This window comes from Crotalus tigris, unplaced genomic scaffold (assembly GCF_016545835.1).
Source record: "Crotalus tigris isolate CLP2741 ecotype Arizona unplaced genomic scaffold, ASM1654583v1 scf7180000017993.1374955, whole genome shotgun sequence".
Taxonomy (NCBI): Eukaryota; Metazoa; Chordata; class Lepidosauria; order Squamata; family Viperidae; genus Crotalus; species Crotalus tigris.
Genome location: NW_024096760.1, coordinates 1,136,956 through 1,145,231, shown reverse-complemented (window position 1 = coordinate 1,145,231; position 8,276 = coordinate 1,136,956).

Sequence of the window (8,276 nt, the reverse complement as noted above, 5' to 3'; positions counted from 1 at the left end):
TCACTTAAATCAGTCATTTCTCTGTTATCAACTTTCAAGCCATTTATTACCGTTCATGCTTATAAATATATAGATGTTCAAGTGTGGATTAGGGCAAACTGAGAGTTTAGAATGCTGGGTAATTATCTATGAATTACTAGTTATTTTTCCACTGTTTATTTATGTGTGGAGAGCTTTATCTTTTATGTATTTTAAAACATTTTAGGTGTTAAGGAGTGATTATGTAAGTACAGTTTGTTTAAATTTCTTTAAGGAAACATTCACAAAGAATATTCCTTCAATTCCGTATACATAAGTACAGAATGGAAAAATGTGGAAGGATTTTTCAAAATGTGGAGAGTAAAAATTCTTTTTTAAAAAATGAATTTACAATAATATTGTTTGAATAAATGCTTTTTTGTCTATAGCTGTATAGTGTAAAATAGTTGAATTTCTTACAGGCAGCTAATGCCAATGAATATTTTGGAAGACAGAATTCACAAGCAAAAATGTATGCATATGTAAGGCATATATTATAATTCTGAACCTATTTAAATGGGCCCAGTCTAATCTAGAAGTGCCTGTTTGAGCATATGTTAATGCAAAGACTGTAAATAATGTAATTCTAGATTGACCTGGGGAAACCCACAACAGGGCCTATAAATATTTTGTCAAACTCTCAAGTTTGTCATTATAATTGTGGTTTTGTTTTTTTTTTACTTTTTTTGCTCTTGCCTTCTTTGGTCGCTTGATTTTTTTAGGCTATAGTCATTTCTATAAATGTCTAGTCTTGACAGATGGGTTCAAGGTTCAGCATAAGTCTCAATGATATCTACAAATTCCAAAACATAGAAGCTACAATAGACACACTTTGAAGTTTCTTTAATGGCAGTGTGGCCTTCCAAATAATTAAATTATAATTCCCAGTTACACCGGTTCAGGGAATTGGAGTTCAATGGTATCTACAGATCCACAAATTCTAAAGGCACCAAATTCTCAGTTCTCACTGTCTTGTTAAACATATCTTCAGGTTAAATGTCTTATGGAGATTCTCAGGCATCCAGGTCATAGTTGTCACAAAGGTGCTTTTTCAAAAGGTGGCTGGATTGTTTTTTTCCTTGAGAAAGAAGAAGAAAATGTTTCACTTCTTATCCATCCAAGAAGCTTCTCAGCCAAGAAGCACCCATCAGAGCCCAGTTGCCTTTTGAAAAAGCACCTTTGAGATATCTTCAGATTCCATAATGTTATACTGGTGTTGAAGCATACATGATTAAGAGTTCTATCTCTGGAACCAAAATCTGTGAAAAGCGACATCCTACAACAGCCACTATGGTCCCAGTGGACCATCATGGATTAGCTTTTCTAGAAGATTTTAAAATAATGTTTTGATAAAACTTGTGGAATATTTAAATGGCAGATTTCATCCTATGAAAAGCTTTCTGTCACTCCCAGATAAACCTGTGGAGACCTTTCATTATTTAAAGAAGAAGAAGAAGAAGAAGAAGAAGAAGAAGAAGAAGAAGAAGAAAGAAGAAGAAGAAGAAGAAGAAGAAGAAGAAGAAGAAGAAGAAGAAGAAGAAGAAGAAGAAGAAGAAGAAGAAGAAGAAGAAGAAGAAGAAGAAGAAGAAGAAGAAGAAGAAGAAGAAGAAGAAGAAGAAGAAGAAGAAGAAGAAGAAGAAGAAGAAGAAGAAGAAGAAGAAGAAGAAGAAGAAGAAAGGGTTGACATGAAGTCCCCTTTCCATATTACCTCTAAAATTCAAAACAGTCTTTTAAAGAGGGGTGATTTCTAATCTAGTTTTATCCATAAAGAGCTGCTTTTGTATGTGTGACCATTTTTAAAGAATCATTAAAAAGAAAGAGAACTATTCCACCTTGTGAAATGCAGCCTACAACCTAAGACATTTTGAAAAGCCACACTGTGAACTAAGCCTATAAAATAAGATATTAAATTGCACTGATTTAACATCATAGACCATTGCTGACCTTTTTGAAATATTTTTTGCTCCAATTTGTAACTGAATGCCTCTCTGTGAATAAACAGTCATTTTTTTAAAAAAATAATAATAATAAAGTGAGGATTTTTTTCAAGCATTACAACATTGAGGACAATATGATTCTTTTTAAAAAAAGGTTTAAAAATGGAGCTGAACTTGACATATTGGAGAATGTGGCCTTTTATATATTTTAACTGAAAATCAGTAAGGTAAGGTGTTTTTAATTTGACATACACAGTCACATCATCCAATACATATTATGAGAAATATCTGTGAAATATGAGAGATAACCATTATAATTATTATTTCATTTCCTTTTCCTGCTCCTCTCATAGAAAACAATCTATGAATGGCATGGGACATGGCTCATTGGATAATTATTTATTTATATCCTATTTTATTATGTTTACAAATAATTGAAGGTGATGAACATCCACAACACGCCTTCCTCCTCCTATAGTCCCCATAATAACAAGATGGGTTGGATTGGACTAAGGTCACTAAACTGGCTTTCATGGCTAAGTCAGGACTTGAACTCACCACTTTCTAGCCTGGTGCCTTAACCACTAGACCAAACTGGCTCTTTTTAATTAAGTAGAAGTATGTGACCAAGGACTTTATTTATACATCATTTGAAAGTGATTAGTCTGGCGCACACACATGTTCCATAAATACCACACATGGGTTGAGCTAACATATGTTTCAATTCATAATGTTCAGTATTAACTGTAGTCTAATATTTGTGGGCAAATATGTGGCCTTGGGATAATGAACAGAGATGTGCATTTTTTTTAAAAAAAAAATGCAAATTAGAATTGAGCAAACTAGAGCTCTTTATGACTTAGAGCTAAGTCATTCATTTAAGGACAGAATATATAAATATGTATACTGAAGTTACTTAATTAATCTCCCTCATTATAACCAAAGGAAGATCTTTTTCCCAGCATCCATTTATGTCCTTAGTGAGGATGTTGGGGAAACTCTTTTGAAAAGGTTCTGCAATCTTGGGAATTCCAAACAGACAGATGAGAACTTTCTGATCAACCTAGTCTCAAGTCATTAAGGCTTTAAAGTTAAAGCCAACAACTTAGTCTTGAAAATATATTAAGACAATCAGAAATGTAATATTCTTTTGCCAGTATAAAGCAGTGCATAATTAATGCAGATATAAATATTAATTAACTGGAGTGGTGCCTGGGGAAAGCTGTGGGGGAAAAGGGCAATTTGTTAAGTGCCTGATGATGAGATTTCTCAAAATGCAATCTGTTGAACTACAGGAACTTGTGCAGAAATGCAAAAGTATTTGTGATGTTTATATGTAACACTCAAGAAGTCTACGAATCAGCAAAAATTCATTCAAAAGGAGGCCATGATCAGAAAGCTAAATGCTGATTACTATCTGGATAGCTCTATTCTCTGAATCATTTCTATGTATTTATTCCTTTATATATATTTTTAAAGAACAACTTTTTGGACCACATCCATTAGAAAAATGGATATTTTCCATCATCATCATCATCATTATCTCCCTCACAAAAAGCCCTTGATATAGGACATAGAATAAAGTATATGGGGTCATTAATAAAACCAACAGCAAAATAATAGAAAGAGTTTGAATTCAAGATCTTCAGATTATTCCCTTTTGAAAGTGTAACAGAAAGTTGAAGTAAGAGCCAGTTTAGTGTCATGTTTAAGGCATCAGGGTAGAAAGTGGGAGACTGTGACAATAAAGGTTATCTACGTCTAGTCCCTCCCTGAGCCAGTCACTTTCTCTCAGCTCTAGGAAAAAGGCAATGGAAAACCACTTCCAAAATCTTGCCAAGATAATTTCAGGGACTAGTCCAGGCAATTGTCAGGAGTCAAAAACCTATTCACACCCAAATTGAACTCATAGGATGTCACCATAGGCGCAATTGTTCAATGAGAACACCAGGGTTTGGCCTTTTATTATCCCTGATCAGAAAATATTGACTTTTCAAAATATCCAGACTTCCCTAAAACCTGTTTCCCCATTGATGATATGGTATTATATAGGTGGTTTTTCTTAGTGCCACCCCCTCCTCCTGCAAATAATCCTTCAAAAGCCTAGTCTAGAAATAAAATGAATACTTTTGTTGCAGTGGTAAAATTTATATATCGGGGAAAATTATCTTTTTGATTAAAATCATACCTCATCCTCTCTGGAGTGCTATATTAGAGAGTAAAAACTCCCATTTAATTGAATGGTTCCATTTTTTTTTATTAAAGAAGAATACAGAGTTTTGCAGCACAAAGCACAAATGAATCCCTGGTGTTTCTGATGATTTGATGAGATCAAGCAAAAGTTAAAGGGAAAAAATGAGAAGATGACAGAAATTAATATTAAAAGGATAAATGGAACAATGACTCTGCAGACCTCTACAAGTCTCTATCTCATTTTGTCTGCCATTTTAACTCTGATTTAAGAAAACTAATAACAGGGAGGGAAGGAGATAGTGTAAATAAGTCAGATTCTTATTCTTTCATTCTTTCCTAAGACATTTAGTTGTTTAGTACTAGATATCACAATTTTGGGGGGGACCAAAGCACAAAATGTGGACTGTTCCTAAAGATCAACGAGGGCATTAAATCAAACTACTTTTCAGTGAGAACCATGTCAGATTCAGGTTTCTTTTTTAAAAAAAATAACGCACTAACTATTTTTCCTGCAGGTCTATTCAGAATTTACTCTTTGTATTGGATGTTGGAAGATAAGCAACAGAAATTCAATAGGGATAGAAATCAAGCAGCAGGAACTAGAGAGCAGACAAATCAATTGTGAATGTATTCATCTGGCTGGGTCAATTTTTTCCCCTAATAAACTAATTTTGTTCTTCCAGTTGCAGAGGTATAGACATACAATTAAACACAATAGGCTGTTTATTCAGTATAACTTCAACTTACTGATAGGAAATTACACTTTAAATATTCTTTCACATCACATAACTCCCAGCATGTAGAAACAGAAATATAGTTAGAATTTAAATACTTTTATTTTTCTAATTGCAAGGAGGTTTACATAGACATATATGAACAAATAATTAAAAATTACTCCATTTGTAGCAGTAAGGTACATGTGAGCTCTACAAACTCACTCATCCAATTCATATTTATATATAGAATTTATCTTAAGCCCTAACATCAGAAATGAAATTATTTTGTTGAGTACAAGAAACCTTAAGGCTGTGCCTACAGCTGCAGGTCAACACTTGAGTGAGATTTTACTTGTTGGAAAGAAACTTTTTGGTTATCATATTGATGTATTCTCATTGTGTTCTTTTTCATTGTTTATTTTATTATTCTATTATTAAACTATTTAACTTTTTCATTTCTTTCTTTTATTGTTGTAAGCTACATAGAGTAGTCCCACAGCAAGATTGGTGGCAAATAAATTTAACAAGTAAATAAACAAACCTAAACCCCATTGCGTAGGAATTTACAGATGTCCAGCCTCCAGATTTATTATTTGACTAGTTAGCATAACAACAGCACAGGGCTACATTTTTTTCCTTAACTTTCATCACCTAATTATATCATCTGAGTGAAAAACTACTTTAATCTTCTTTGTAGATTCTAGGATATTATAAGGTTATGCCTAATTGTAAGAACTGAAAGTAGTGATACTTAATCCTACTATTCCAGCAGCTCTCTCAGGGTTGAGAGTAATCAGAGCAGAAAGCATCCAGAATATTGATGCTGAACCAAGAAAAGTTAGTTATGAATATGAACTTCAAGTCAAACATTGAATTTTGACAAAATATTTTTTCCAAGTACTTAAATAATTACTGTGACTTTTACCATTTCTGAAATGCACCTTGTTCTTGATAATTTTATATTGCTGATGTCATCTCTATTGCAGCCTTGATAAAACCATTAACCTTTCCTCTATACCCGGTCTGATCTCCTGTAATGATATGAGGGATAATAGCTGTGAGTTATGAAGCTTAATGAATTATTGTTTGTAGAATTCTTTGAAGATAAAAGACTATAGTAGCTATGCAGCGCAAAGCATAGCTCGAAGAATCAGACTTTTGATTTCAAACTATATTCTTATGAATATGTATAACCTGAGAATCATGCTAAACCTAATGGGTTACCAGGAAACCTCCCTGCTACAATGAGACAATGTTAGAAGATTGAAAAGCAATTTACTGGTTATTATCTGTTAAGTCCTATATGAGATCACCTGTTCCTAAGTGAACAGGGAATGGCTGTTGAAGGTCCTCACTTCCTGGGTCCTCTACCAGAGGCCTTGGAATTTAACCGTTTTGTACAGGATCTTAGCTGTTCCTAGCACTCTGCATTCTTGTGAACAGAGAACTCTGATTTTATTCCTGGTATCTGTTGTAGCCCAATCCCAGCTTAGGAGTCACAGCCCGAAGTTTTCCTATTATTACTGGAACTACTTTAACTTCTATTTTCCACCTCATCTTCAGTTCCTTTTTTAGGCTCCTGATACTTCTCCAATTTCTCATGCTCCTCCCTCGTGAAGTAACTGACACTTCTTCTATCACCATTGCTGACTTCTGATCCTTGTCTATTACTATAGTATCAGGTAGATTGGCCAGTACCTACCTGTCTGTCTGGATCTGGAAGTCCCATAGGATCTGAACCCTGTTATTCTCCCATATGCTCTATTTTAGCCTATATACTGTGCAGATGTTAGGATACACAATGTGGTTGTGCCATTCAGTGTATGGTTTTCCTGTCTACACAATATTGTTGTGGTCTGATCTCAGGTCCTATAGTTATGGGTGTTATATGACTTCTCTTTCTCCCATATATTCTTACACTACTGTCCAGTTTCTGCCACTGGTGTCATGGTTCTGTTAGATGAAACCCTTCAAAAGAATTTTGAGACATTGTTTTCCTTAAAAAATCTTTTATTTGGGAAACAAAGTATCGACACTACATAGTTGAAACCAAAAACTAAATTTCCGTCCCTTGGATACAAAGTAACAATGTACAATTCCCACCCCCAATAAACAGTCATAAAGAACATCCCCCAATTAGCTTAAAGTGCGGGCTTCTTCACCAGTTCTCCAGCCCACCTAAACGTTATCAGCTCTGGAGCCAGTTTGTCCTTGGGTTCCCATGGCAGAGTTATTGTTATGGCTAACTGAACTTGCATCCCAAACACCACTCCCTGCACTAACTAATTCTAAGCATAAGAAAAAAAAGAAAAGAAAAAAATGGCTGCATTTTCATCTGTTGTCAAAGCAAGAACATCCGATGTTAGCAGCATTGACAATTGGTGCTCTACTATTATTATGTTCTTGCACTGCAGTTGTTAGTACACTTGGATGGTTCTTTGGAGAACAGGGCATTTATCTTCTTGGGCTTTGTTTCTCTAGTGCAGGGGTGTCAAACTGCCAGTCTGCAGGATGGTTTCATCATACTGACGCTGCACCCACCCCATTGCTGGCAATGCAAAAAGAGTCGTGATACATCGTGACACATCATGTGACATGGCAAGTTTGACACCTGTGCTCTAGTGTGTTATCATAGCCTGGTAGCCAGTGCTGTGGGTGTTTAGCAGATTCTAGCTCTTCAGACTATTTTTTTATCAGTAGGTGAGTATTACCCTTTAATTCCAAGTTACTTAGATCTTAGCTTCTCAATTCATTTTCTAGGGAAGTATGCACTGCTGTTCTTCTTTATCATGTAGCCAAACTTCTCCAGGATTACAATAACCATAAGCATATACCAGTTCATTGGTTTGAATGATAGTGGTCATAGGGATTGAGGCGAAGGTTCTACTGACAATTCTTAGTGTACTATCTGATGGTACTTTTCCACTGAGCATTGGTAACTGGCTTGAGAGTTGACTGTAGTTAGTTTATATATGATCTTATGCCTCATATCAGCTGCTGTGCTCTGTAATGGATAACAGTGACATTCCAGCTTCAGAAGTTAGCTGTGCATCCAGTTGTTCTTCTGGGTCTTCTTGAGTCCTGGATGTAATGTATCTTAAGTTGTAAGAGCAGCTTCCTCTGCACTATGTTGAAGCACTGGGTAATTACTAACTGTTTCTCAATGCAGATGAAAATCTTCTGCCAATCCTTAGTTCACTCAAACGTTTCATATGTCTCCTTTCATTAGGTCTACTGTTGTAGTAGCATTCCATCAATTCCAGGTTATCTGGTCCATGCATAGTTTAGTCCAGTAATCCTGATTTATTATCAGATTCTCCTGGTTACCTGATGCAGATGGTTTATCTGATATCTGGGCCAGCATGACTCTCCTTATTCATGTCATTCTTGAAATAGGCAAGTGAAGTGTTAG